Raw genomic sequence first — 27967 nt, 5'->3', positions numbered from 1 at the left:
GGAGAAGCACCTGGCTCCTGGCTTCAGATCGGCGCAGCGCGCGGGCCGTAGCAGCCATTTGGGGGGTGAACCAACAGCAAAGGAATACCTTTCTCTCTGTCTCTCTCTCTCTCTCACTGTCTAATTCTGCCTGTCAAAAAAAAAAAATCCTAAAAGATATCCTTATTTTTGACGCCATTGTTAGACTTGTAGAACTGTATATCAATAAAAAATGCAAAGAACTGTAGCAAAAATGTTCATACTACTTCTGGTGACAGACATGAGAAAATAACCTACCTGTGTGTGCGTGATGAAAATCCACCTGTTGATGTACATGCAGCTATCACATTTTTTTTCTATTATGTTAAAAGAAAAAAGATTTTAACAAACCAAATATACTTACATAATGTAATCACAGCCCCTAAAAGATAAAGTGTGTTGGTTTTAAATTTAGACCCACAACATTTTGAACACTCCTTTTATGAATGGGAAGAATCGGGCCAGTGCTGTGGCATGGAAGACTAAGCCTCCACCTGCAGCACCAGCATCCCATACAGGTGCAAGGTCCAGTGCCTGCTGCTCCACTCCCATTCCAGCTCCCTGCTAATGCTCCTGGGAAAGCAGTAGAAGATGCCCAAGTCCTCAGGCCCCTGCACCCACGTGGGAGACCTGGAAGAAGCTCCTGGCTCCTGGCTTCCATCCAGCCCAACCCTGGATATTGTGTCCATTTGGGGAGTGAACCAGCAGATGGAAGATCTCTCTCCCTCTCTCTCTCTCTCTCTCTCTGACTCTGCCTCTGTCTCTCCCTCCTCCTCTCTCTAACTCCACCTTTCAAACAAATAAATAAATCTTTAAAAAAAAGAATTGGCACAATGAAGCCTGACCTTGGCAACTTGCTTCTGGTGGGTAGAACAGGAAGTAACGGGATGTCAAGTCTAAGACTGACTTAGTCCCCAGGTGGGGCTTCAGCCCGGACCCTTCCCCAGGACGTCCATCGCTCATTTGTGAGGACCCAGGCAGCCTGTGGAGGGGCCCACGTGGCTGAGCAGCCACAGTCTGCCGGCGGACACACGGGTCCTGGGGGGCTGCCAGCAGCCACATGAGCCGCGCTGGAAGAAGGTCCTTCCCCTGTCCTGGTTGGCGGGGACTGTCGCCCTGGCTAACAGCTACTGACGAGAGAGCCTGAGTGGGAACAGCGCGGCTGCACAGCCCTGGCGTGCTGGGGCCCGAGACCTCTGCAGCACCACTGTGTCTGCTGCATCGCAAGGCTGTGCTCACAACCATCGCCCCCACAGTCACAGGGAAGGCTAACAGAGGCCTAGCGGTCAGATGGCACTTTTCTTCCCTTCTCTCCCTTTCCAAATAATCTATAACTAATAAGCACTAGTTACCCAGCACCACTGAGCTAACTCTGGGTGTGGAAGGGACGTGAACTTGGCTCTTGCTCAGAGATCTGTCTGAAACGGGGAAGGATGGGGCTGTCCCTTTAAGACGTGGTTGCTCAGGCACAGGTGCACCTGCCACTAGTCGCTGTTCCTTTTTAAAGATGCCGCTGACTGGGCCACAGCGAGGGGACCACTGAATGTTTTCCCAGGCCTTCTAGAGTTCACTGTGATACATCCATATTTGGTTTCTAGAAGCTTTTGGACAAGCTATGTATTCGTAAGGCCATTTGTTGGCTTCAAATCCTTGGGTACCTAACAGCACAACCACAGTTCTCTGTGTGTCAAATGATGCTAGTCCATCCTTTCGAATGGACTGGATATGAGCATCTGCCCAGGCCCGGTGCACCAGGGCCCTGCAGAATCGGCCGCTATGGTGGTGAGCACCAGGAGACGCGTACACCGCAGGTGCAGCGGGCAAGCAGGAAGCCAAGGAGTCGCAGCGGCTCCGCGAGCACAGCCGGCCGGGAGCTCAGTCGCGTCTCCGCTCTCCGCTCCTTCCTCCGGGACTGTGCTCACCTGCTCCTGCAGAGGGCCCAGCTCACACGCCTCTGTGCCACGTGGAAGTGATCCGTCCTGAGCTTCCAGTCGGGGTGTTTCCGAGCTGACGTCCGGTCCCGCACACTCTGGCACACACTAGAGGCGGAGTGAGCGAAGGTCCTGTCAGCACCACCCCCAAGATCACCGTGAGCAGTGGGAAAACACCCCGTGCCCCCACCACGGTCACGGGGGAAGCCCCAACACCCTCGCGGGCCATGTTCTTCAGCTGTGATGCTCAGCGGGCGAGCTGCTCTCCGTGCATTTCTGACACGCGACTGTCAGCTTCCGATGGGCTCACTGCGACTCCAGTGTTTTTTTTTTTTTTTTTTTTGACAGGCAGAGTGGACAGTGAGAGAGAGAGACAGAGAGAAAGGTCTTCCTTTGCCGTTGGTTCACCCTCCAATGACCACTGCGCTGATCCGAAGGCAGGAGCCAGGTGCTTCTCCTGGTCTCCCATGCAGGTGCAGGGCCCAAGCACTTGGGCCATCCTCCACTGCACTCCCGGGCCACAGCAGAGAGCTGGCCTGGAAGAGGGGCAACCTGGACAGAATCCGGCGCCCCGACCGGGACTAGAACACGGGGTGCCGGCACCACAGGCGGAGGATTAGCCTACTGAGCCGCGGTGCCGGCCAGGACTCCAATTTGTCACTGCCGGAGAACAGCTACATGGGCCCAAAGCTTGTGACCACGTCTATTTGCCATGACAGGAATTCTGCTTTAATCCTCAAATGCCGGGAGTTTGCTTTGTTCCTACTGAACTCTGAACTTAGAAAGCTGGACCCTTCTCTGGACCTGGTGAGCTCTGCCCTGTTAGGGAGCCTGGGGCCCCCTGAGACCCGGGACCGCGAGGTGTAGGCAAGTGGAGATTCCTCGTGGGGAGGTGGCTGCGGGGATCTGGGGGCTGAGAAGTCTCTGTCTGCCCTCCAAGGCTGGAGACCCAGGAGAGCAGGCAGTGCCAATCCAGCGGCCTGAGGAGAGGGAGGCGGAGGGTGTCGACCCCAGCGTGAAGACCAGGATGAGCGGCGTCCCCGCGGGGATTGGACGAGGTCGGCTCCCTCTGGGTGAGGACACCCCCTCCTAGGAGACTCGGTGGCCGGATTCAAATGCTACTCCCCTCTGGACCTGGAAGCAATGTTGGCTCTGAGCGTCCCAGGGGCAGTGAGGCTGGCACCCAAGGTCCAGTGCCGCATCCCCAGAGCCTGTATCTGTGTGTGTCTGTATGTTTCTGTGTGTGTCTGTATGTGTATCTCTGTGTGTGTGTATCTGGGTGTGTATGTACACGTATCTCTGTGTGTGTGTGTGTGTGTGTGTGTGGTCGCTGCAGCCGCCCCAGTCCTCACCATCGTCCTGATGCTTTGCTGATGCTGGCTCATCAGATCTGCCGTCCCACCCCCTGCAGGTGCGTCGGGACCTAACTGCCATTTCCGGGGTGTCCTAACAGTACAAGAGCCATCTCCGACCCCCAGCAGAACCACCCTGAGTTAGCCCCACGTAGCACACCAGGACGTGACAAGAGAGGGACATGTCAGCGAGCCAGTGCTGGGAACGCCAAGCACAGGGCCGTGAGACGCTGAACCGTTGCGAACGGCCCTCCTCCCTCCTCCTTAACGTGAGACAGAAGGAAAGCTGAGCACTGGGCGGCAGGGAGGAGCCGGGGACTCGGCCCACGTCACTCTGGCCTCTTTTCATTTGAGATGCATTTCAGTGAATTTCATGCCTTTGAGTGAACGTTAACCAAGCGTCCATTCTTGAGGGAGAGACCTGGGCCTCAGAAGGACTCAAACGTGGAGAGCCCACTTCCTCTGGAAGCATTTGTTCAGGGTCACCAGGAGGCACACGGTGGAAATCCTACGGCGCGGCCAACACCATGGCATACAGAGTTTCCTTCACGCCGGGCACAGCCCTTGCAAAGCCCGGTGCTGGAGGTAATGTGTGCCTGTCACTATTTTCAATTTCTTAAGACTTTTTTTTAACATAAATCCCCGCATTCCCACTTTGTACTGGGCCCCTGCTTCCCCCATGCAACCATGGAGTAGGTGACAAGAGCTTTGCCGCCTGTGGGGGGGGCTGGCTTTGTCGCCACCGTCAGCCTGCGTGGCTGGGGTGGTCTGGAAGCTCACGGTGTCAGCCGGGAGCCACGTGACCTCCTGGGACACAGGATGCTCGGCCACCAGGACCCGGGGCCACAGGCTCTCTCGGTGTTGGCTGGATCTGCCTACACAGTGAGCATCAGATGTGGACAGTGACCCTGCCTCTGCCTCTGCCTCAGCTCACCTCGGGGACGCCGGCCATCTTAGGATGACTACTCCCAGCCTGTCCGTGTCTGTCTGCCCCCCGCCAGCAGCCTCCGGGAGGGATCCTACCTGCCTCGTCTTTCGGCTGCGCTTCCCCACTGATCCTGTTCTTGGAGCTTTGCACAAGAAATAGCTCCCAGCTCTTGAATTCAGCTTCCTCCGCGGGAGGCACCACCCTCCCCCTCCCCAGGTCTGGGGTAAAGAAGCCACCTGTAGTGATGCTGTGTGCTATGTGTGGGGGTAGGGGCGGGGTGTAGGACCCTCTTTGCCTGATGGCCACCCTTGTTGTCACCACGACGCCACAGTTCGCTTGGAACTCTCCCATCCTCAAGTTTGGCAGCTGCAGGGAGATGTGTGCACACACCCTGGCCCACGGCGGGTCAGCGTAGGACTTTCTGACTTCCTAATGATGTGACGGCGACAGGCACACAGCGGAGACTGTACTCGGAATGCTGAGTCTGGATCCTCCCCCCGGGCCAGCTCTGTGCATCAGATCTTCTGTGGAGACGCTGGGCAGCGGCTGCACGTACAGCTGCCTGTCACTCTGCTGTCACAACAGTGCCAAGCGCGGCGCTGAGCTGCAGGGTGCACGGTTAGGTGCGTTAAACTGCGCTTTGACTTATGATGGTTTTTTCTTGCTGTAGCCCGTCGTAAGCTGAGTGGCTTCTGTACAGTTATGTCCTGGAATCAGCACCCAGCTGCACCTGTCCCTGCTCAGCCACTCCCTGCCTCTGTCAGTACAACTGCGTGTCCTTGATAGACTTTAGTTCTTACAAGCAATTGTACAGGCTGCCGCTTACTGGGCTGGACTGGTGATGCACATGGCGTCTAAGCTTTAAAAAACTCGAACAGGTTAGTCTACCCACAGTGTTCTTCTACCCACACATTAAAGATTAAGAGGGGTAGGCACTGGGCACAGCAGGCTAAACCTTGGGATACCCATATGCCTATAGGAGTGCCTGGGTTGGAGTCCCACCTCGACTTCCAATCCAGCTTCCTGCCTATGTGCCTGGGAGGCAGCAGGTGACGGCCCAGGTGCTTGGGTTTCTGCCACTCACATGGAGACCTGAATGGATGTCTGGGCTCCTGGCTTCAGCCTGGCCAGTCCAGAGTGCTGTGGGCATTTGGGAAGTGAACCAGGGGATAGAAATTAGCGATCTTTCTTTTCTCTCTCCCTCTCCCTCTCCATTTCTCTCTCTGTCTCGGTCTCTCTGCCTCTCAAAAGCACGCGCGGGAATTGAGGCTCCCGGAGCTGCGGTCACTCGCGCAGGGCACCCACTCACAACCCACTCACAGGTGAAGGAGGGAGGCGCCGCTCCTCTCCCAAGTCCAGCCTCCTTCCACTAGAATTCAAAGCGCCCGCTGATGCGTGTTCCAGGAGAAACCGGAGGGGAAGCGGCCATCAGAGGAGCCGGAGGAGGCCTGCAGGTCACCCGGGGCCAGGCCCTGCGAGCGGACCCCAGGGTGTGGGCCGGGCCTGGGCGCGGCCGCCCTCGCACAGACGCCACTGGCATTGCTGCAGGCTGCCAAGCCTGTCCACGGTGCTGGTCCTCCAGGGGTGCACAGACGTCGTCCTCACACGCGGCCAGCCCAGGACGCGTCTGTCCCAGGATGGCTGCGCGGGGCAGCGGCAGGACCCGCCACAGTGCCCGCATGGGCTGGGCAGCCTTGCCTGCCCCATCAGCTGCTCTGCATTTAGGATTCATGAGGCCTCTGTTTCCATGAAAGATAAACCAAGCGCTGCCCTTGACAGCTGTTTAGTCCAGGGTCACCCCCCCCTTCCGCCCGGCTCCTCCGTGGGATAGGAGCGATGTCGCATTAGCACCATCCGTGTCCTTCCATCCTTCCAATGCAGCCTTAACTGTTTGTGTGCCGAGCCAGCCAGGGGAGAGGGAATCAGGACAGAGAAAACAAGCAGAGAAGAGCTGCAGGACAGAGCGGTGGAGAGCAGACAGGAGGAGTGAGAATGACCGCGCCGTGTGGATCAGACCCCGCTCCGCCCACAGCTGGGTCCAGCGGGCACTGGACCGGGGCACTCAGCGGAGCGAGCACAGAAAGCCAACACCGCACCACATCACTGTCCGCTCTGGCGGGGCCCGCCCCTTGGTCCCGCGGCGCAGCTCAATCTTGTCGAGGATGAGGCCTTGGAAATCCGAGAGCAGCACGGATTCCCGCACAGGGTTCGCACGCTTTCTGAGAAGGCAGTGAGGTGACTGGCGTCTGACAGGCCGGCTCTAGTGGAAATTCAATAAGCCCCACTGCAGGAGCAGCCTGGGACTCCCAGCAGCCTGCCACGGGCCGTGGCTCAGGGGTGAAGACGCTGGCACTGGAGCCCGGTGGACCTGGCCGTGTCTGGAGAGCTTTTCCACTGTCGACGTGCGTGTGGCCAGGAACGCTGCTCAACATCCCACAGGAGGGGCCCGCTGCACCTTCTCTCCGGAAGGTTCCCTGACGCCCCCGCACCGCCTCGCTGGGGTTGGGTTCCTGCAGCTCTGAGCCTTCCCTCCTCACCTACGCTGGTCCAGCTCAAGTGCAGAGCCCACCTCCTGCTCCGCCCCCAGCACCAGGGGAGGGCGGGGCCTCATTAGTAAGATGAGGAGGGAGACAAGGCAGGAGTGGTGGCCGATGGCAGGTATAAGGTGCCACTTTGAAGGCAGACCAAGAGGGTCGGAAGTCACAATATTTAGGCTAGGCCCCACCTCCCTTACACCCCGTGCCTGTGGCTTAACCGCTCGGATGGGCCTCAGTTTCCCCACCTGTAAAATGGGGGCATAGAAAACAGTGCTGTCTCTCACCATGATATTGAAGATCAGTGGGATGATGCACTTACTTGGCAGCAGGCCTGGAGAAACCACTCCACTGGTTTTTCCCCTAATCTCCCTTTTTCTAAAGATGACACTGTGGCCAGTAACAGGCATCTTGTTCTGCCTGACAGGAATGATACAACAATCAAACCGACGCATCCAGAACTGTGTGGCCCAGCTCCTTTGCAGCCTACCGGAGGTGGTTTGGAAACAGTGGAAACAGGGCTTGGCGTGGTGTCTGTGGCCATCTAAGATGGTTGATAATCACCCCCGTGTGTGGCTTAGCTCCTTGGCCTCAACCCATCAGCAAAACACTAACCAAACAGAAGGCCAGGTGCACAGGAGACGCAGCGCCCAGCTCCAGCGCGCCACGCCAGCTCCACATCGGCTGCGCGGGGCCTGACGCCCCCTTTACCTGCTGCGCCGGTGCTGCTCCAGGGCAGCTTCTGAGCCAGGCCAGGGTCTCGGCCACCAGACACACTGCTGCCCCCAGCACTCGGGGAGAAAAGCGGGCCCAGGGGATTTTCCGGCCAATGCAAGCCAAAGGGCTCTCACCCCAGCAATCCTGGGAGAGACCCAGCCTCATGTTCGAAAGAGCTTGCTCTGTGCTCCGGACCAGCCGATTTCCCCAAGGGGACTTCGTCTCCACTTCTGAGAGGAGGAATTCAGACAAACTCACAGAGCTCAGGTCTGGGGAAGGAGAGCTTTGTTGGAGTCTGCAGCCCCTCCGCCTCGCCCACTTCCTGCACCTGCCAGCTCTCTCAAGGGCCTGTCCTAGTCCCCTTCTCGGGTCTCCGCTGCTGGCTTCCCATCCTGCCCCAGGGAGGCAGGGAGCTAAAAGCAGTTGTGGTGAGCGATGGTATCAGCCGCCCCTGGTGACCGGCACTTGGGCTAAAAGCCTCCGGTTCCTCCTGGCCTGTGATCGGGTTTCCCTCTCCGGACCCACCTCCCTCCCACGCAGAGGCAGGGTCAAGGCCAAGAGGCCCCTCCTTACCCACAGCCGCCCACCCACTGCACCTGCCCTGGTGGAGGTCGGGAAATGTCTCCCGGGGGTGGGGCACACGGCTCCCCTGGAGCCGGGCTCCAGGCAGGTGCCTGTCCCGGGTCCCTGGAAGGCTGGGGCTGAAATGCCAGCGAGGAGGCTTTGAGCTGACACAGCAGCCTGGAGGCCGAGGGGGTGCAGTGTCTCCTGCCCTCCAAGAACAGGTAGGGTGGGTGGGGATGGAGACCCCAGGTTCCCTGACAGGGTCACAAGGTTCAGGTACAGGTGAGGCCCCCCCAACCCCACAGCCTGCAGCCAAAGGAACCCTGCTGGGCTGGGAGAACCCAAGCAGAACTCACTCTCCAAGGGGGAGCAGGGGAGTTAACATGTACTGAGAGGGGGCTGTGTGTCTGGCCCTTCCCACGCGTCACTCCGGGGAATCCACACACTGCATTTTACATTTTAGTTCCATTTTTCCACACCAGGAGCTCTCCAAAAAGCTCATGGGAAATACATATGATGAAAAAACTGTACATGCACCAAAATAAACTTATCTTTTCGTGTCATTTTTCTATAGACTTTTGAAAAAAAGTTTTTAGTATTTATTTTATTTGAAAGGCAGAATTACAGAGGGAGAGAGACAGAGACAGAGAAAGAGAACTCTTCAAACTGCTTAACTCCCCAGATGGCCCCAACGGCCAGGGCTGGGCCAGGTCAGAGCCTGGAGCTTCTTCCAGGTCTCCCATGTGGCTGGCAGGGGCCCCAGCACCCGGGTCGCCTTCTGCTGCTTTCCCGGTTCACTGACGTTTGTGGAGCAACCAGGACTCAAACCAGCACCCGTAGGGGACACAGACGGCAGCCTCACCCACTGTGCCACATGTCCGCCCCTTCCATGGAGTTTTTAAAATATGCTTGTGTTTGTGCCGGCGCTGCGGCTCACTAGGCTAATCCTCCACCAAGCGGCGCCGGCACACCGGGTTCTAGTCCCGGTTGGGGCGCCGGATTCTGTCCCGGATGCCCCTCTTCCAGGCCAGCTCTCTGCTGTGGCCCGGGAGTGCAGTGGAGGATGGCCCAGGTGCTTGGGCTCTGCACCCCATGGGAGACCAGGAGAAGCACCTGGCTCCTGGCTCCTGCCATCGGATCAGCGCGGTGCGCCGGCTGCAGCGCGCCGGCCGCGGCAGCCATTGGAGGGTGAACCAACGGCAAAGGAAGACCTTTCTCTCTGTCTCTCTCTCTCACTGTCCACTCTGCCTGTCAAAAAAAAATAAAATAAAATATGCTTGTATTTGTGTGTCTATATTAACAGAAAGGTAGTATTTTATGTATGTATACTCGTTAACCTCTTTATTTTTTATCCCTTTTTCTTTCTGGTACTGTTCTAGATAATTTATTGACATCAGTATTCTAGGGCAGCAAATTATCCCTACTTATGTATTTTTAAAAATTTTTATGCTTGTTTTATTTGAAAGAGAGACAGGAAGAGAGAGAGAGAGAGAAAGAGAGAGAGAGAGAGAGAGAGAGAGATCTCCCACCCACTAGTTCACGCCCCCAAAGCCCACAGCATCTGGGTGGGGCTGGCCCAGACCAAAAGCAGGAGAAGAGAGAGAGAGAGAGAAAGAGAGAGAGAGAGAGAGAGAGAGAGATCTCCCACCCACTAGTTCACGCCCCCAAAGCCCACAGCATCTGGGTGGGGCTGGCCCAGACCAAAAGCAGGAGCTGGCTACTCAGCCCAGGGTCCCCATAGGGGCGTCAGATCCCGGACCCCCTGAGCCATCACCTGCTACTCCCAGCACGCGGCTGATCCCGAAGCTGGAATCCGGAACAGAGCAGGGACTGGGTGGTGCCGCAGCATGCGAGCCAGAACGGGAGGTGATCTGAAGCTGCCCCCACTTTTCGGTCCCTTGCCCAAGTGACTGAGCGCAGCCCCAGCCTCCGCTCTGCCCACCCCCTGCGCTCTTCCTCAGCCAGCTCCCCCCTGCCTCAGCCAAGTGCCCGCCCACCCAGGCTGTCCGGACACCTAGTCTGACAGCAGCGCTCCCACCCTCGCCGGCAGTGGCTCCCTCTCAGTAAAGCTGTCTGGCTGGGGGTCCGTGGTCCGTCTCCTCTCTGTCTCGCCCTTCCACCCTTACAGGAAGCACACGTCCCAAGCGATGCCTTTACCATGCACACTCCTGGCTCTCCTGTAACTCTGGTGCCGGTTAACCTGTTCACCTTTTTAAATCTGCGTGAATGGCCGGTTTTGAGTGTGTATTTCAACAGGTTCTGACAAGTGTGCACCTGCACCGTTGAGTGACCACAGCCAGGGAGGTCCCATTGTCGCATTTGAACCCCAGCGCCGCCCCTGGCCCTTAAAAACCACCCGTCTGCTGTCGCTGTGATGCTGTTTTAGTGGGATTTCAAACGCATTACAAACGCGCCGTGTCCACGCCCGTGTCCACGCCCGTGTCCACGCCCGTGTCCACGCCCGCTCACTTAGCGTGATGCTTTTCGAATCCCGCCTGCTGCTGCACATTGCGGGAGTTCCCGCCTCCGTGTCAGCCCTTCTGTGGGTCACACGGCCGGGTGTTTATCCATCCTCGAGTCGATGAGCAACCGGGTTGTGTGCAGCTGCAGGCTGTTCTGCACGTTCGAGTGCAGGCCTGTGTGAGCACACGCTTGTGTTTCCATTGGTCAGCACGCGGTGCCATTTGCACTCCCACCGCTCACGGATGGGACTTTCAGCTGCTGCGTCCCCGGCCCCCTCCGCGCTGGGGTCGCTCGTTTTCATTTCACCCGCTCTAGGGCATGCACGGTGGCGTCTCACTTCACCGGGGCGTGGCCTTGCCCTTTCCTGAGGCTAACCACGCGGCTCCTCTGTCCGTGTGCTTACTCACCAGCTCCGCATCTGCTTGGGGAACGTGTTCGAAACCACTGCCTCCCTCCACACGCGACTGCTTCTCTTCGTATTGCTGAGCGCTAGCGTTCTCTGCGGCGCCTCTCGTAAGCGCTTTATTAGCTATCGGCTTCGTATGTATTTTCTCCCAAGTTATTCCTTGCTTTTTGCATTTTCTTGACAACACCTATGTAGGAATAGATAGCTTTAGCTTTTATAGAGAATGATTTACCTTTCATTTTGTGTGTGTGTGGTCTCAGCATTCTTGTGTCTAAACTGTGAAATCCTTGTCTAAGCCAAAGTAAAAAAAAAAAAAAAAAAAAAAAAAAAGTCTTCTGTGGTGCCTCCTTCCGGATGCTGTGTAGTTCAGCTCATACTCTCGGGGCAGTTTTCCATTTTGAAGTAGTTTTTTATTTAATCTGAGAGCCAAGGATCACTGTGTTTTGCACATAGGCAACCAACGATTCAATTAAGAGCCGCTGAACAAATTGGTCCTTTCTCCACCAAATTCCCTCGCGTCTTTTTTTTTACTAATTAATGCCCAAATACAAATGGCTCTGTCTCTAAACTCTCTACTGTGGTCCAAAGATCTGTGTTTATCCTGATGCAAACAGTTCACTGGCTTAACTATCATAAATCTACGGTACCCAGAAGCCTCCTTACCAGGGCACCTGCTGTCAATCAGCGTTCTCCATCCCACCCCGTTTGAGGACGGCCTTCCCAAGCACCGCCCACTCCAGCTCCCGTTCTCAGGCTGTTTCCTCCTGGCGCCTAAGGATGCCACACAGCTGCTCTCCGGAGCTCCCGAGTCCTTCACGGGGAGGCCCACACGACTCCAGGAGCCGCTCCCAGAGGGGCTTTGTCGACAAATGACTGCCCTTCAGGGGTCTTTTCTTCCCCGCTGGCCGGCTGAGTGCCCTGTTCTAGAGCGAGCGCTCATGACCACAGGCCGTCAAATGCCAAGGTTGCCCGAGGCCCTCAGTCTCCCAGGACCCGCAACCTCACCTCCCGCACGGCAGCTCGCTGGAGGCCAAGATGAACAAAGTCAGCACCGCACCAGCTGAGCTCCGGCCAAGGCAGGACGCACCCACACAGGTGTGGGGTCCAGGCTCACTCTTCCCATTTCTCTGTTCCAGTGACTTTCAAAGGCCCGAGGAGCTCTGACCGTAGCCCCACAGGGAAGAAAGTGGCTTTCTTTGCACAGGGCACAGTCCCTACGCATCGTCTCCAGACTGAGGTTGGACCCACGCACCTGTGCTGTAGAACACAGGTGGGCCATGGGGCAGGCAGCCTCAGAGTAGCCGGGGGGTTGAATGAGCTGACTTCTCTGATGTTGCCAATCCCAGAGTCACAGCTCTGATTCCAGACACATTAGTTGTCCTTTTGGTCTTTACAGGCATCGAGACACAGAGGGTCTAGGCAGGAGTGGAAGAGACGGACAGGTGGGCGTGGCCAGGCGAGGCCACAGGGCACAGGTGCTCCTGCAGAGCCATTCTGGGGCTGGAGGTTTCGCACCTGCTCTTCTCTCTCCATTCCAGTGCCAGAGTTTGACCAGAACTCTGAAGCGATGCCTGCTCTTCAAACGTCCACTCGCTCCCCCGTCCTCTCTGGAGACGCCTTCGTGCCGAGAAGGTGAGTACAGGCGTGCCAGTGGCAGAGCAGACAAACCGGGCCGGGCCTTCCCTGGACAGCTCCCGGGAGAGTCGGGTTGGGTACTTTACAATTGCCTATCGCAAAACCCCGGGTGGTGTTTCTCCCAGCACCTGGCAGGTGAGATGCTGAGAACAGCTTGAGGCCCCGGGACAAGTCCGCCTTGCCTCTCTCTGACCCAGCCGCCGATCCGGCTGGAGGCAGCGACGCCTTCGGTGGAGGCAGACCCTGCTAAAGCTCCCGGGCGGGGACACGGCTGCCGCCTTGGTGGCCAATGTCTTCCCCAGCATCCCCAGGAATGTTTTCAAAACACACATCCACAAACACATTTCTCTAAAGCAAACACATTTTTGAAATAACTTGGGTTTTCTTCATAGCCTCTGGTCAAAGACCCATGAGACACCAGGCTGCTGTCTGCGGCACACACAGTGGGACTCGGGGATGCGTCTGGGGCTGGCGCGGGTCTGCCAGCCCAGTTGGTTTATCCCAAACCTCACAGCATATCCAGGAATCAGACCCGCCATTTGTAAGCCCTTCATTTCAAAACCAACACGCGACATGAAAGAAATGAAGCAGTCCCCCGGGGGCTCTCCAGTGCACAGTGTCCTTACCTGGGGTCTCCAGGGTCGGGACACAGCACGGCACAAAAGGGGGGACTCACTGGACGGAGCCCGGATGCCTCCGGCCTGCAGGCTACGTCAGAACACGCCTGGTGCCATCTTGCCCACTGTGAAGCAACGGAGACCTTGGGCAGCCCCCCTGGCCTGCACCCCCTTCTAGCCCCTCCCTGGCAGAGACATTAACACAAAGCCTGAATCTGAAAAGTGACTCTCAGGGCCTCAGAACTCCCATTTAAAATTTCACTTAGCTGGTGCGACCAGATCTGCTGCATTTTTAAGCCCCGTGAAATAAAGCTGCTTTATCGTCTTCAAAGAAAGTAGGAACACACTGTATCCGTTAGCTCCCTGCCGGATACCTGGTCAGAGCCAGGATCCATCCAAACCCAACACTGCACTCTGGACAGCTGCCGCTCGCTGCACAGCCCACGCCCTTGAGATGGCCACAATGGGGCTCGGAGCCACAAGCCCTGTTTGTCTGGCTACCTCCTCCGTCCGAGGGCTGAAATCCTCAGCAAACAAGAGCCCAGGGCGGGTGGGTGGGTGGGGGATGGTTCACAGAAATAGATTCCTATCGGTAAAATTCCACGGGAGAGACAGAAACACACGTGGGCAAAATCGGGCGGCAACTTGAGTTGAAGAAGGCAGTTTTTCATGCCCGCATCAGAACGCCGGGGAAACGAGGCCGGGGAAAGGAATCTCACGGCAGCATCGAAACCGGCTGTGCCCCAGGAAAGTGAGCCGAGGCCACCTGACCTGACCCTGCTTCAGCTACAGCAGCAGTCAGAAATCACAGAAATTCTGACACTCTGCATGTTGGCAAATGCCGGGCCTAAGCTTATGCCTGGGGATGGGATGGGGGTCTCTCTCTCTCTCTCTCTCTCCACACACACACACACACACACACACCTGCAGATATTAGGTCTATGCAAACACCTGCTCATCTCCATAGGTTTTTAGACCGCGGTTCAGAATCGTCTGAGCCAGCTTTGGGAAAAGCTTGCATCTGCAATGCTAGTCGTAGTACATGACTGCGAGGTACACAACAATAGAATGACCATAAAGCCAGAGAATCGTAACCTTAGTCCATGCCCTCAGTTAAATGTCTGCGTCCCTACGAGGTGCACGTGTTGGAGCTCTAATCCCCAGCCATGACGGCTCAGCAGGTGGATCTTTCCGGAAATGACTCAGCTATGAGGGTGGAGCCATCATAAATAGGATTGCTGCCTGTCTTAGGAGGCTTGAGAGAGACTCTCTGTCCAGCATGTATGGACACAGGGAGAGGAGAGCTGTCCACACCCCGCCAAGTCAGCCTGCACCAGACACTGCACCTGCTGGCACCTGCATCAGGGACTTCCCAGCCTCCGGCTTGTAAGACAACTGTGCGCGTCGTAGCTGACGTGGACACTGGCACTGAGGAGTGTGGTGCTGCGGTGAGGATTACTCGAAGATGTGAGCAGGCGGCGGTTCTGCCGGGGGCGCTCCAGCAGCGGCAGGGGAGACTGCAGCTCGAGCCGCTCGGGTCTGCATCCCACCGGGAGAGACGTGCAGATGCTTCTCTCCGGAATCTTCCGGAGCAGCAAGGCTCCCGTGTTGCAGCTTTGTGTGTGCGACAGCCTCTCCGTCCTCTCCCGCCTGGTCACCGCTTCGCCTCTCTGGGCGTTCGTCCAGTGCTATAGCTTTCTGGGTGACAGATCCCCTGCCCTGCCAGGTTCTTTGTCTCACGACCACGATTACTGAAAAGGACAGAGAAAGTCCCCCTGGCAGCTGGGAGGGCTGCCCCAGGGCACTGCCCCCCCACAAGGGGGCGCCCAACCCAAAATTGCTGCTTGCCCTGAACCGATCCTCAAGACGGCCTGGCTCAGATTTCTGTATGCTACACCCGATTGGTTGAGGTGTATGCTAACGAGGTAGTCTGTGTGAACCAATCAGGGGTCTGACAGTGGAGCAGCCCGTTTTGCACAGAACTCTGCAGACCGTACAGCATCTTCCCCATCCCTGGGGGAGCACTTCCTGTGGGCGTACTCCCTTCTTTCCCTTCCGGGCCCTGGAGTCCCCGTCAGATGCAGCTGTGGGGTCTGATAATGAGACGAGGCTGGAGACATTTTGGCCAGCACACTAGAAACAGCCAGGGTCTGCCTTGAAGGGACTGCTGCTGTGGGTTGTGCACGACTCGTCTCCCCAAAACTCACGCAGCATGTTTAAACCCTGATGTCTTAATGTTAACAGTAGATGGATTGAGGGAAGACATTTGAGGCAGCTGTGGGGACTGCGAGATGGGACCAGTGGGAGGCCCTTGGGTCACTGAGGGTTTTCCCCTTGGGAGTGGTTCTCACTACCTGAGTTCAAGGTCAGCCTAGTTCTCTGCCTCTGCTTCCTGCCTCAACATGGGATGGCTCTGCACCTGCCCTCACCAGCCTCAACCGTGTGGCAAGGACATCGGCACAGGTGTGCCCCTTGACCTCACCTTCTGTCCTAAAGAGCAGACTGCCAGTTTGGACCGAAGGGATGGAGACTGCTGGGCTCCTGGGAGTTTACCACTAGGAACCTGAGCTGTGCACCAAGAAAAGGGGAAGATGGCCCTGGTGACTCCAAGAGATCATTGGGGCCATCACGTGGCTTCCAAAATCTCTGCCTCTGACCCGGACAGTGGGCACAAGTTTCCCAGAGCCATGGTGGTGCAGCTGAGAGCAGTAACTCCACCGAGCAGAGCCCCATGAAGAGCGGCCACATGGCTGGCTCGCTGCTCCCGTGGGAAAGGCATCAGGCAAGTTACTAGCACAGAAAATGTAAACACTGAACACAACGTGATAATGTTAAGGGGTAGCTATAGGCATCTTCTAAAGATGTATTTTATTTATGTGAAAGGTGGAGTTAGAGAGCTCTTCCTTCTACTGGTTCACTCCCCAAAAGGCCACGAAGGTCAGGGCTGGGCCAGTCCAAGGCCTGGAATGCCATCAAGATCTCCCATGTGGGTGTGGGGCCCGAAGCACTTGGGCTATCTTCTGCAGCTTCCCGGCAGGTGTGGGGACCGGCAGTGACTGCCAGCGGTCGGTGATCTTCAGGATGCTGGAATTTCAGGGGCAGCTGCAGCCGCTTCATCGCAATGCAGGCCCTAACTGTGGTCGCTAAAAGAAGAAAATGCGTTCTGTAAGTTCCTTATGCGAAATTCTACTAAAGCTGGCTATTTAAACACTGAAACATATACTCTTTCAATTGTTTAAAAAGTATGAATCAAGTCCTTACTGATCGCGTAATTAACACACGTGCTCTGCAGAGGCGGTAAACCTGAGTCACCCCGACTGCAGCCAGGTCCAGGGAGTTTCCCCCCAGACCCACCCAGGGCCTGGCCCCACCTCCCTAGGTCTCCTCCCCTCGAGAACCCCACCTTGAGGACCACCGACCCCCACCACTTTCTGTTCTCCTGGACAGACTCCTTCTCCCTCATCTCTCCAGCCACCTGTCAAGCTGCACATCGGTTGCTTGGCTCAGCGCCATCGTGTACCCCCTCCCCTGGGTGCTGCCTGGCGCTGGACAGCCTGGTGTGTCCTGTGCACACCGCAGGCAGGCCAGCACCTGGTCGGCCCTCCAGCAGGCACCGGGGGAGAATGACTCGGTGAGCTCTGTGCCGACCACTGCCTGAGTTACGCCCCGATCGCTGGCTTGCGATGCCACCAGGACTGATGCAGTCGCTAAAGGCGGAAGCTCGCATCTGCAATCCACAGTGACCACGCTGGTTAGGGGGGGAGAGGGGAAGGAACTCAGTCCCCATTCTCCGAGGGGGGGCTGGGGCTGAGGCACTGCCTCCCAGCCCTGCCCTGTTCTCGCCTCTGCCTTCTTCACGCTTTTAAGGAGCGTCAAAAGCATCAGCTTTGTGTGATGCACCTCAGTTTCCGGTTAGAAAGCCTTAAGGACCGGGCCAGCTGAGCAGCTGAGCACCAGTGACTGGACAGGAAACCGTGGGGGCGTGGCGGGGGAGGGGCCATGCGCTCTGACGGAGGCGGCACCCTCGCCCCAGCCTTCGCCCGGCACTGTGGGGTTGCCTGACTTCGCCTGGCTCTCTGCAGGGATGCGTTTCCAAAACTGGACTCAGACGGAGTGAACCTGGACCTGGGTCTTCGGCTCTCCATCTATTGCACCTGCCACTTAGTGTGAGGTTTTAAAATCTGCCCATGCGAGCCTCTGCCCACTTATTTTACTTCCTCACTCCCTTCCTGGGCTACTTTCACTTGTTCTTAAAAAATAAATGTTTCCAGCTGAACAGTGGAGGAAATACCATTCCACATTCAAAAAAAAAATGCAATTTTGATTGGCTTGTGTGTAACGTATCACTTTGGGGACCCTTGACCTCGTAACCTCTCCTGGTGATGTCACATCTTTCTTCTGTGCAGGGTGGGGTCCCTCCACCTCCCACTCCGGGGTGGCATCTTCCACCAAGTGCAGGGCCCCACCGCCGTCTGTCCGTGGGGAAGCAGGAAGCCCCCGGCCCTTCTGCACCTGCTCCCCGCCCCCAGCCCGTGCAGCTCCGCCTTTCTCCATCCCTGAGCCTCCCCCAGGGCTCCTACCGCCCTGTGAGTCATTGCAGCCAATAGGAGTAGAGGTCCCCTTGCTCCCAGCCGCGGGCAGCTCTGGCTCTTCCCGTCCCAAACACCCTCCCTTGTTCCTCACACGGGGTCATTCCTAAAAACTGACTTCTACAGTTCCAGAACGCCGAGGCGGACTCCGCTGGAGAAAGTGCCGTCCTCGGACGCTGCTGAAAGCGGGGGGTCAGGCTCGGCAGGCACAGAGCGCCAGGCAGCCGCAGACGTCCAAACCCCACCGCACCCCACAGTCAGTCCTTCCCCTCGGGGAAGAAGCGGACCCTCTCTCCTCCCACGCTCAGATCCGCTCCAGGGAGTCCCTCTCTCACCCCGCCCCCGGACCACTGCTGGAATGTGCTGGAATGTTTGCTACACTGCTCCGCTCTTTTGAGGTGCGAGCTTGGCTGACATAACGCCTTTGTCAGAACACCTTGGCACATGCTGCTTTCACGCTAATTTTCCCCAAATCTCCACTGCTGCAGCACACAGAGCTACGAGTGGTGACCACGGTCTGCAGTGGCCCTGTGACGTGGTTAGCAGGCGTGGCACAGGTCCTCATTGTCACAGCAGTGTCCAGCCCAGGACACCGGTCTCTCCCCAGAGGAAGGCCTTCCCTGGTTCCAGCACTTTGGGCCCTTATCTTGCTACAGTGGTGATGCAAAATGGGACGTTGTTGCAAAGCTGCGTCCTTTTGATGCTGGCCCCGCGCGTCCCTCTGGTCATGGTGCAGCTGTCCTCAGCTGTCCTCGGGCGTGACGACTTGGGGACGTCCTATGATTCCAAGTCCTTGCAGCTCATTCGCGAGTTGGAAGTCACATTTCTGAGCACTCGGGGACAGCCCAGCTGCTCTGGTTTCTGCAACTCAGGGGGCCGTGATGAAGGTTGAGCAGCACTAGCCACAACCCGCCCCAGCACGGGCCCCGGCGGGAGTGCTGTGTGCTGCCCGCTGGCACGCCCTCTGGCTGGTCCGCTGTGCACAAACCTGGGGTCTCCTCCTCGTCTTCTAAGACAGCCCAGCCTCTCCTGTCCGCTCTGTCCCCCTTCAGCAGTCATCTCCTTGCAGTGCTGAACATGACTCCACGGCCGTTCCTACTCAACGGCAGCTTCGGCCACGGTGTCACATCGTGGTCAGCGGGCTCGGCGCACTCTGTGCTTGTACCAGCCCAATGCACCCCCGTCCCCGGAGCTCTGTGTGGCCACCCAACAAGGCAGGAGTGCCCTCGTGTGACAGCCGTAGCCACCTGGCCAGGGGAAGACGCCACACCCACGTCAGTCCTGTGTGGGGTGGCCAACGCCCCATGCTGTCTCACCTGACGGGAGTGCCGTGACCCGACGGAAGAGACCCCCGCCCCACTCTTCCCATGGCATTAACCAGAATGTGTCAGCGTCTGACTTCGTCATGTCCTCGGCACCAGCTGTGTAGGCACCGTCTGTGTCTCGTGGCCATTGGCTCCCCAGCCTCAGCACCTAGAAGATGCTCCAACAAACACCAGGCTGGCCCTGGGATTTGGGGCAGCCCCAGTTAAGACCACGCTCGCGACACCCACATTCCATATCAGAGGGCCTGGGTTTGAGTCCTGGCTTCAGTCCTTGCAAAGAGCAGTGAACCTCGCAAAGTGGCAGTGATGGTCCAAGCACTCGGGTCCCTTCCCCCCGTGTCATGGCGACTGAAGTCCCAGCTCCTGGCTGTGGCCTGGCTCAGTCTCAGCTGCTGCACTGCAGAGGGAACCAGCACGTGGGAGATATCTCTCTCCTCTCCTCTCCTCTCCTCTCCTCTCCTCTCCTCTCCTCTCCTCTCCTCTCCTCTCCTCTTCTCTCTCTCTCTAGAGATGAGAACAGAGAGCTGCGGGTGCAGCACTGGCACCCGCGTGTGGGAGAGCCACTTCACAGCTGTCCATTTCAGGTCCTGGGGGCCCCATCAAGGACGATGGTGCCCCCCCCCCCCGCCCCAGCTGTGTCTTGCCTTGGAGAGCACTTTGAGGAAGTCACACCGGGAGGGGGTCTGAACATGGGAGTGCCCTCTGCCCACATTGTCCCGGCCTCTGTCTGAGCCTAGGTGGGACGGCGCTGTGTCTGTGTGATCTGGCATCACCATGAGGGTCTCCCCTGCAGGCTGGGGGTCCCAGGGACCCTTGCCAGCCCCGCTCAGCCTGTCTCTCCACGCACGGCCCCTGGTCTCTGTACTGTGGAAGCTCAGAGCAGCTCTGACAAGCCTGGGGTAGGCAGACCCTGGAGACTTCTTGGAAGCTTCCAGACCCTCACTGCCCTCCCAGACTCCATCCCTACCCCCGCCCCCAGCTATGCTATTTCCTTTTACGGAAGCAAACTCCACCTGTCAGGGAAAGGGCCCTCTGTCTGTCTCCTGACCCAGCGGCAAGTGTGGGTGCCTCTGGGAGCCAAGTGACCAGAGCTGAGCTGGCCCTGTGGCCCCAGGGCCACTGCCCACACTCCCTGCTGCAGCCGCTCCTCCACCTTGCACATTTTCCGTTCCCCTCTGAGCCCTCCCGTTGGGCTTCTTAATCCCAGAGCAGCTCTAGAAAGCGCCCTCACTTCCTGTCCCCCAGTCTCCGTGTTCCCTTTCTCGCCTGGAGCATCCGCCGGCTCCCCTCCTGCCATCAAAGCTTCTGGAGCTTTCCGGGACCCGCCCAGCCTGCGCAGGGAGCATCAGTGGCCGGCCAGCCCCATCCGCTCCTACTTGTCACACTCGGGCTGCGCAGGGTGTGCCGCCAAGGAGCCAGCTCCCAGGGCGCCAGGGCCACCCCGACTCCAGATGCCCCTCCTGCCTCCCTGGCTGACCCTCCTCGGCCTGCCTTGGAGGGCTCCCTCTCTGCTCCCGAACACACCCTCAGTTTCTACTCTTTCAACCACACTGTGGAATAATTACAAATCGGGACACGATTCACCAACTCTGTGCGGCTCACGTTGTTCCCATGAGCTCTGCATGTAAATAACCCTGGCTCAGCAAGCCTCGACCCCCCCCCCCCCATGCGTGCTGTCCCCATGGGCAGACTCCTGGTCCCTGGAGCCCATCAGTGGTCCTCACCCAGGCCGAGGGCCCTCCTGACCAGTTCCAACCTCCCCTTCTTCTGATCTGTGCCCCACACAGAAGTGAGAGTTTCTTTCTTTTAAAGACACCAGGGTGACGTCGGTTTCGGTTTGCCTGACACTTGGCTAATGCTTGGCAGGTAGAGGCTAACAGCTATCACCCGAATGCACAGGCATGAATGACTGATGAGCAGTTACGGCGAGCCGTGCCCTGGGCCCGCCAGGATCGCAGCCAGCAACGATGAGATGGGTGCCTGGCTCCCCGACCTTGTGCACCTGGGCTTTATTAAAGACACAAAGTAGAAGAAAAAATGCTGATAGTCTCACTGGAGAAGGAAACCCAGGCAGGGCAGTGGAGGGCGTGTGTGCACCTGAGTTCATGCATTTGCTCGGGGTGACACCTCTGCCCAGTCTCCTTGAGCCAGCAGCCCGGCCTCCCCTCCTCCGCCACAGCCCAGCCCGGTCCTAAGAGCGGAGACGTAGGAGCATCGACAGCCTGGCACCGTGAGCCACTGGGAAGCAGCCACGACCCGGGCTCGGGGGCTCCCAGAGCTGGGCTGCAAGGCGGCAGGGGGTCCTCTGGCCCTTGGCTGGGCCTGCCATCGTGTCCACAGGGGGTTTCTTTGTAGCCAAGGCAGGAAGAACCTGGGACACCACTGTGGAGCCAGGCAAGTGAGGCCCTGTGTGGGGTGGCTACTGCCTTGCCCTGGCGGAAACCAAGGCTGTATGGTCCCTGTGTGCCGACGGCTGAGCCGGCTCAGAAGGGTGGACCCCGTCCTCAGGGCCTGGGAGTCTGCCTGGCTACAGAGCCGGGGCACCAACCCCTGAGAATTTTAAGGGTGGAACATTCTGCTGACAGTTGGGGGCAGCCGTTGAAGCCAAGGCTCAGGGCAGGGCAGAACTGGCCGTCCAGGGCAGGGCGCAGAAGAGGCTCAGGGAGGGAGGTGGCTCAGCAGGCCCCACAAGCAGCAAGGTGGACAGGGCTGGGCAAGCCGCCTGGAAAGGAGAGGAGCAGGCAGGCATGGCTCAGGGGCCCATGAGGACCCAAAGGGACGGGCAGCTGGAAGGCACAGTGTCCGCCTGAGCCTGGACAAGGGCAGCCCAGCCCCTGCCGCAGCCATGGAGCTGTGGAGCCCAGGCCTCTCCCCCTCCCAGAGTGGGCCTCCATCTCCAGAGGCTGGTGCCGTGCAGAAGGCGTCCTTGGGAAATGAGGACAGCACGAAGCACAGAGGCCTACTCTCCAGACACAAAGTAGGAGCGAGTGTCAAACGCTAAACCCACCTTCATTCATTCATTCGTTCAACAAATACTTATTGAACATCTACTGTAGGCTGGACTTGGGCATCCAACAGCAGGCAGGACAACCCCTGCCCGTGGCACCTACGGAGAGCTAGAACACTCACCTGCGACCGGTTTCTTATAAAGGCTACACATGTGCTGCGTTGAGCTCCAAGCCCTGCCCCAGCTTAGGGCTTCCCCATGAATAAGGGAGCTGTACTCTGAGAGATGCGTAAGAATTATGATAGGGTAGCAGGCGTTCTAGGTGGGAGGAGCGGCACGAGCAATGCTGAGCGTGGAGAAGGCGTGCAGCACCGTCAAGACGGCAGCGGCCAGCCGAGGGGTGGGCGGGCACGAGGTCCTGGCGTAGACACTGAAGGCAGAGGCAAACCTCGCACCCAAGGCCAGGCCACAGCAGAAGCCAGATGCAGAAGGCTAGAACACGCCACACACGTGCAGTCAGAAGAAAAGATGTGTTGATAAGCGGCACCCAGGCCGAGGGGCCCCGGGCCGGGGGCTGCCCCTACAGGCAGGCCACACTCTCTCCCGCTGGGTGTCCGGGACGGAGGAGAAATGGGAGGCAGCTCAGGCACAGGGGCTTCCCCAACGGAGCCCTCGTACAGTGTTGTTGTATCCGTCCGTATGTATGTGCGTGTTTCCCCCGACCCCATCTGCAAAGCTCTGTAGGAGGGTGGCTCACCGTCCCCTTTCACGAGTGGCGAGCTACGGCTTAGCGCAGTCACTTGACTGGCCAAAGGTTTGAAAGGGACAAAGAAGGAAGACTAGATGACACACTTCTCTCCAAGTGTCCCGAGCCCGAAAGTGCCAGCAGCCGCCGTTTGACAAGACAATGAAATGGGAAATGTCTCTCCCCATAAATGCACCCTCGCACGCCGGTGAAACAGTTGGATAAGACACGGACAGGGTTCCATGCCAGGTCTGCGAGTACAGATATTAAATGCTAGGTCATTTACTGCAAGCCTCCGGACTAAAATAAGCCATTTCCAGACATTGAAAACCATAAAAGGAAACGCAAAAGAGTAACTGGAGAAAGGGCGAAATGCATGAGACGCTGTCACCTCGAGGACCGGTTGGCCGCGCAGTGCTAATGAATACCACACCATGCAGGGCAGGACTTGCCAAAGGCGGGGCAGGGGTTCACCTGGAAGACGGGGTTGTCAGGGTCATCCAGCATGGCCACCCTGGCCACTCCAAGGGCAGAGAGGCAATGTGGGAGTTGGGGGCTGCAAACTCAAACCCTACAGATAAGGATTGGCTGGGCATGGCGGGGGGGGGGGGGGGGGGAGAGGTAGTATGTGGAAAGACAATGCCGGAGAGCGGGACCCCTGGCCCCACCCTCAGGTTCCCCCTCTCCTGCTCCCCTGCCGCATGACAATATGCTTCCAGTGCCCACCTGAGCGCTCACCAGAAAGCCTGGCTCAAGCCCCAGCTGTAACAAGCTCTCTGGGGGCTCCCCACGGCCAGGCGAGGGGGCCGCCTCCCTGTCCTCCCACCCTGCACCTCTGACAGCCCCACCTCAGCTAGCCCAAATCCAGCCAGCGGCGCCTGGCTGCTCCTCCCTGCAGGCCACCAGCTCACCCAGCCCTCAGATGCCTGGAGCCCGAGGGCGCAGCCCACCCTGAGCCAGGCACTCCCTGCCCGTGCGCTTTGCGGGACTTAGCTGCTGCCTGTTCCCTGGGACAGATGCTCCTCTCTTCTTTTGTCCTAACTCCATCCCAGACGTGCATGGCCCTGCTCTGTCACTTCAAAATGCACTCGACTCAAGGAAATGAGGCACACCCCCCTTCTTTAAGGAAAGATGGGAGTCGGAGTTGATGGAAGAAACCCCGTGGGGGCTTCCAAGCACCCGGCCAGCCCCACTACGCTCTACATGGGGGGAGGGGGCTCTGGTCCCAGCAGGGTCTCCCCGAGGGCAGGCCGGGCACGGGCCTCAGCCGCCCCTCCCTCTGCGGCTTCTTGTCCCTGGGCCTCCCCACTCACCTCTTCTCACTCACAAGCTGTGGGGTGAACGTGGGCTGAGCCTGGGGTCCCTGCGGCAGCCCTGTGGGAAGGGGGCTGGGGGAAAGGCGGGGGCTGCTCCCGGGGTGGGGGCTGGCACCGTCCCTCCCCATCCAGGGCTGCTCAGCACTGCAGTGGGCAGGCCTGGTCACCAGCTTCCCCCCTCGCCCCCGGCAGGTGCAGAACCCCATCTTTGGGGCCTCGCATCCCTTCTCTCCATCCCGAAAACCCTCTCCGTGGCAGAGAGCAAGCTGTCGCCCCTGCAGGGCTTCTGTCTGCGTACCCCCACCCGCACCCCCACCCCGCGCAGCGGAGGCCAAGCTGGAACCACCGCTGGGTAGCTGCAGGTCCCCCTCCTGAGACCTCGTCTCTGCACGGATCTTTGCCCGCCTCCGCTGCCCCACGTCCGCCCTCCGTGGCGCGTGCACGCCGTGCCCCACGGGGCTGGCCAGGCAGCCGGAGCCGCGCCCAGGGTGGGACGGGGTCCAGGCTGCCGTGGAGAGCCTGCCATTGAGCTCCCTCTTTCACGCGTGTCGCCGAGGCCACGGCGAGCGTGCGAGCGACGAGCTGGAGTGCGTTCCGAGTCATTTCTCACATCTGAAGCTACGCCCTCTAGGGGTCAAGTGGAAACAGACCCTCGGGCACCCCCTGCAATGAAATACTAGGCCCTGTGTAGGGACTCCCAGAAGGGGACCCCTCCCCTGAGAGCTCAGGCACCCCTGGGGAGACTCAGAGCGAGTGAGCGGGGAGGGCGGGCGCTGGCTTCCCGTTTGAACTGCACCACCCACCGGTGCAAACCGTGGCTGGGCTCAGTTTAGCCAACCGAGCACTGGTGTTGCAAGGACACAGCATGGGCTAAAAGTTGGCTCGAGGGAGAGCGTGTGTGTATGTGTGTGTGTGGACAAAGAACCGGACTTGGCACGTGAATCCGTGAAGATTTCGTCTGCCATGGGGAATGTCCCGGCAGGAGCTGGGGAGGGGGAGCCGCCTGTGTGTTGCAGGTTTTTCATCTCCGTTGTGTGTGTCTGAGCCCCGCTGTTTGCCTCAATGGCAGCGGAAATTTAAAAGGGACTTTTCTGGCCCAGGAAGAGAAACCCACCTGCCTGTCTCAGCGCCAGCCCCACGGGCACGGTTTGTCCACCTCCCACGGAGGTGCAGCCTGGAGGAAGCGGCTGTCCCCAAGTCACTCCTGCTTCTCTCTGGCTCATCTGGGTCGTCCACTCTGTTGAGAACCCACTGTGGCTCACTGCAAGGATGGGCTCCCGGGCAGCTGGGGTGCCGGGTCACGGGTGGGTCAGGAACAGGCGTGTGGAGGTGGAGGTGGTATGGAGCGACCTGGAAGAAGAAACTCTTAAGGAGAAGTCCCAACCCCACCTCCCAACGTGGACGCACCCCCAGCCTCTCTGTTCTGCTCCAGACCTGTGTTCAAGGCGAAGTACGGAGCATGGGGGAGGGGCCCAGTGTGCATTTTCCAATGAACTTGACTCTGATGGGCGGCGTCGGTCCTCAGAGGCCTGACCTCCTGCATCTTGTCATGAACCACTCAGTAGCACGCGAGCCTTCCTTCCCACGCTGGGCAGGGGAAGCCAGTGCCTTCTGCCCTCGCCCAGGGGCTCTGCCCAGAGGTACTGCAGGCTTGTTTTCGGATCCAGAGAAACTGAAGGAAGGGGTCCAGGCCGGGCCCTAATGACACAGGTTACGGAGAGCCCCTACCTCTCGTGGCGCTTGCATCGCGGGAAGTGGCAGAGCCGGAGTGGGTGGAGAGGGCTGGAGGAGGAAGGGCCCACTCGGCCTGTGTCTCGCCGTGCGCCGTGCGTGGTGCACGGGTCTCAGGGGGCAGAGGCTTCATTCACATTCTTTTGGAAGAGAAAAGGCGGGGCAGGGCGGGGGGGCGGGAGAAGCCTCACAGGAAGTGTGCATGTCTTTCCTCCTGTGGGGACACAGCGTGGCCGTCCGCGGTGGAACCTTGCGTTTCAAATGCAGGCTCTGCAGCAAGGAGCAGGGCCTTGGACCTGACCACGCGCGCGGCCTTTGCAAAGCGTTTTTCCTTTTGTCATTTCATTGACATTTACTGAGTGTTCCCTGCGGGCCTGGGCCAGGGCGAGCACGCGGCCGAGGCCCGAGGCCCTGCCTCCCAGGACTCCACAGTCTAACAGTGAAGATTCGGTTGCAGTACCGGGCCGGGGGCGGGGGGCGACCAAGCCAGGAAGCAGCCACGGCCCACCTGTCCCCACTTGTCAGGAGCAGGGGCTTTGAGGCAGTTGCCTCCCAGGAGGGCAGGGCAGGGAGGGAAGGCTGAGGGATTACCATTCCTGTAACAAGTCCTCCTTCCCTGTTTGGGGTAAGACACCAAGCTCCAGCCTCCGGGTTTTGACTGATCAGAGTATCTTCAGCCGTGCAGTGAGGCAGACGGCAAGGGCTCGCGTGAGCTCCCTCCCCCCAGGGTACAGAACAAAGAGTACACAGTTGGCGCACAAAAGACGGGGGCACAGGTGCCCCTAGAACTGGCCCTGCGGGAGCCGGGACAAGTCTGCTTATGCACAGGGTGTTTTCCAGCTCTGGAATCGGGACTTGGGAAGTGAATTCATAGGCAACGCAGGGGAAGGGGCGTCCCTCCCCAAAGGCCCTGTTGGGGCTGAAGCCTGGAGATGCCGACCTGCGCTCGGTGTCCCCGCGGTGCTCGGCACCCGACGGACGTCCAAGGCGTGGGTCGGGGCAGCCTCACAGACCCCGAGGGGGATGAGTGTCTCGCTGGTCTTGTTTCTTTATTCTTGCATTCCAACGCACGTATCCGACTCCCCCGCCCCACGGGGATATGAGCCCCAGAGCGGAACTAGAAGGTGGAGGGGTGCCTGTCTTTGGCCTCTCCACTTCCACTTTGGTATTTCCCTCTGATGAGCCCCTCTAAACCTCCGGGAAGCCCCGGGTCCATTCTGCCCCTCCAATTGCAGCAGCCGTGGGTGCCCAGTTCTTCCCCGGCGTCCGTGGCTCGGGCTCCCCAGAAAAGCCCAGGCCTGTCAGGAGCGCCCCTGCCTTCCCCTCCCCCTCCACTGGGCCAAGTATTGTGGAAAGAAAAATACGAATGCCGCAGCCCCCGAAGCCGGCTAGGCCTCTCACCTCCTCCCCCACCCCACCCCCACCCACGGGGCATCCTGTGGCTCACTTCTGCCTACACACAGCCAGCCACCAAGTCACAAGGCTGCCTGTCGCCGAGGCCCTGCGCCCCTTAGGAGAAATGTGGGGTGCCTGCTTTTCCAAGCAACCCAGAAAGAGGTCAGGTCTCTTCTGGTTTAAGAGGCAGGATCTGCAAGTGAGCCCACTGCCCTCTCTGCCTGCTTCCCCGCCCCCAGCCCTCTCCCTGCTCAGCAACACAAACTTTGGGGAGCACCTCTCAGGCCCGAAGCCCCGCCCTACTGAAGCCTTGCACCTGTGCCTCCACACCTCTGGAAGGAAGGGCCCGCGGGGCGAAGGTCCTGTTGGATGCACCACTGCCTCCTCACAGCCAGGTGCCCATTGGCTGATGATGTTGGGTCACCACAGACAGAGTAGCTATCCTGCCGGGAGAACTGACAGCCGCCAATTGCGACAGCCCTGCCTCAAGCCCACAGAGGCCGTGGGCTCCAAGACTGGCAACCTCAGTGGAGCGTGCGGGGGGGCTCTGTTTACTGGGACACAAGGAGAATGCGGTGCCGCGGCCACAAAGAAGGCAGAAAGCCCGGCCAACTGCAACTGGCAAAAGACAGCTTTGTTCTGTGCGGCGAGAAGCCTATCACAGAAGAGAGAATGGGCCCGCCGCCCCCCACTCTGGGATCACAAGCCTTCTGGGGGGTCCTCTCCCCACAGAACCTCTGGTCCCTCCTGCCCA

General features: G+C 58.8%; 1 long non-coding RNA gene across 2 annotated transcripts; it reads right to left on the bottom strand.

Annotated features, from left to right (window-relative positions):
* Positions 1–162: 162 nt before the first annotated feature.
* Positions 163–22951, bottom strand: LOC138844517 (uncharacterized). Of its 2 annotated transcripts, none has more exons than XR_011380409.1 (2): positions 11577–22951; positions 163–11100 (listed from the first exon to the last, which is right to left on the bottom strand). It is a non-coding gene; the product is annotated as an uncharacterized lncRNA (long non-coding RNA). The 2 variants fall into 2 exon arrangements; XR_011380410.1 differs by having other exon boundaries at positions 11919–22951.
* Positions 22952–27967: the final 5016 nt, after the last annotated feature.

This window comes from Oryctolagus cuniculus, chromosome 12 (genome assembly GCF_964237555.1).
Source record: "Oryctolagus cuniculus chromosome 12, mOryCun1.1, whole genome shotgun sequence".
Taxonomy (NCBI): domain Eukaryota; kingdom Metazoa; phylum Chordata; class Mammalia; order Lagomorpha; family Leporidae; genus Oryctolagus; species Oryctolagus cuniculus.
This window is presented reverse-complemented; position numbering and strand designations above follow the sequence as displayed.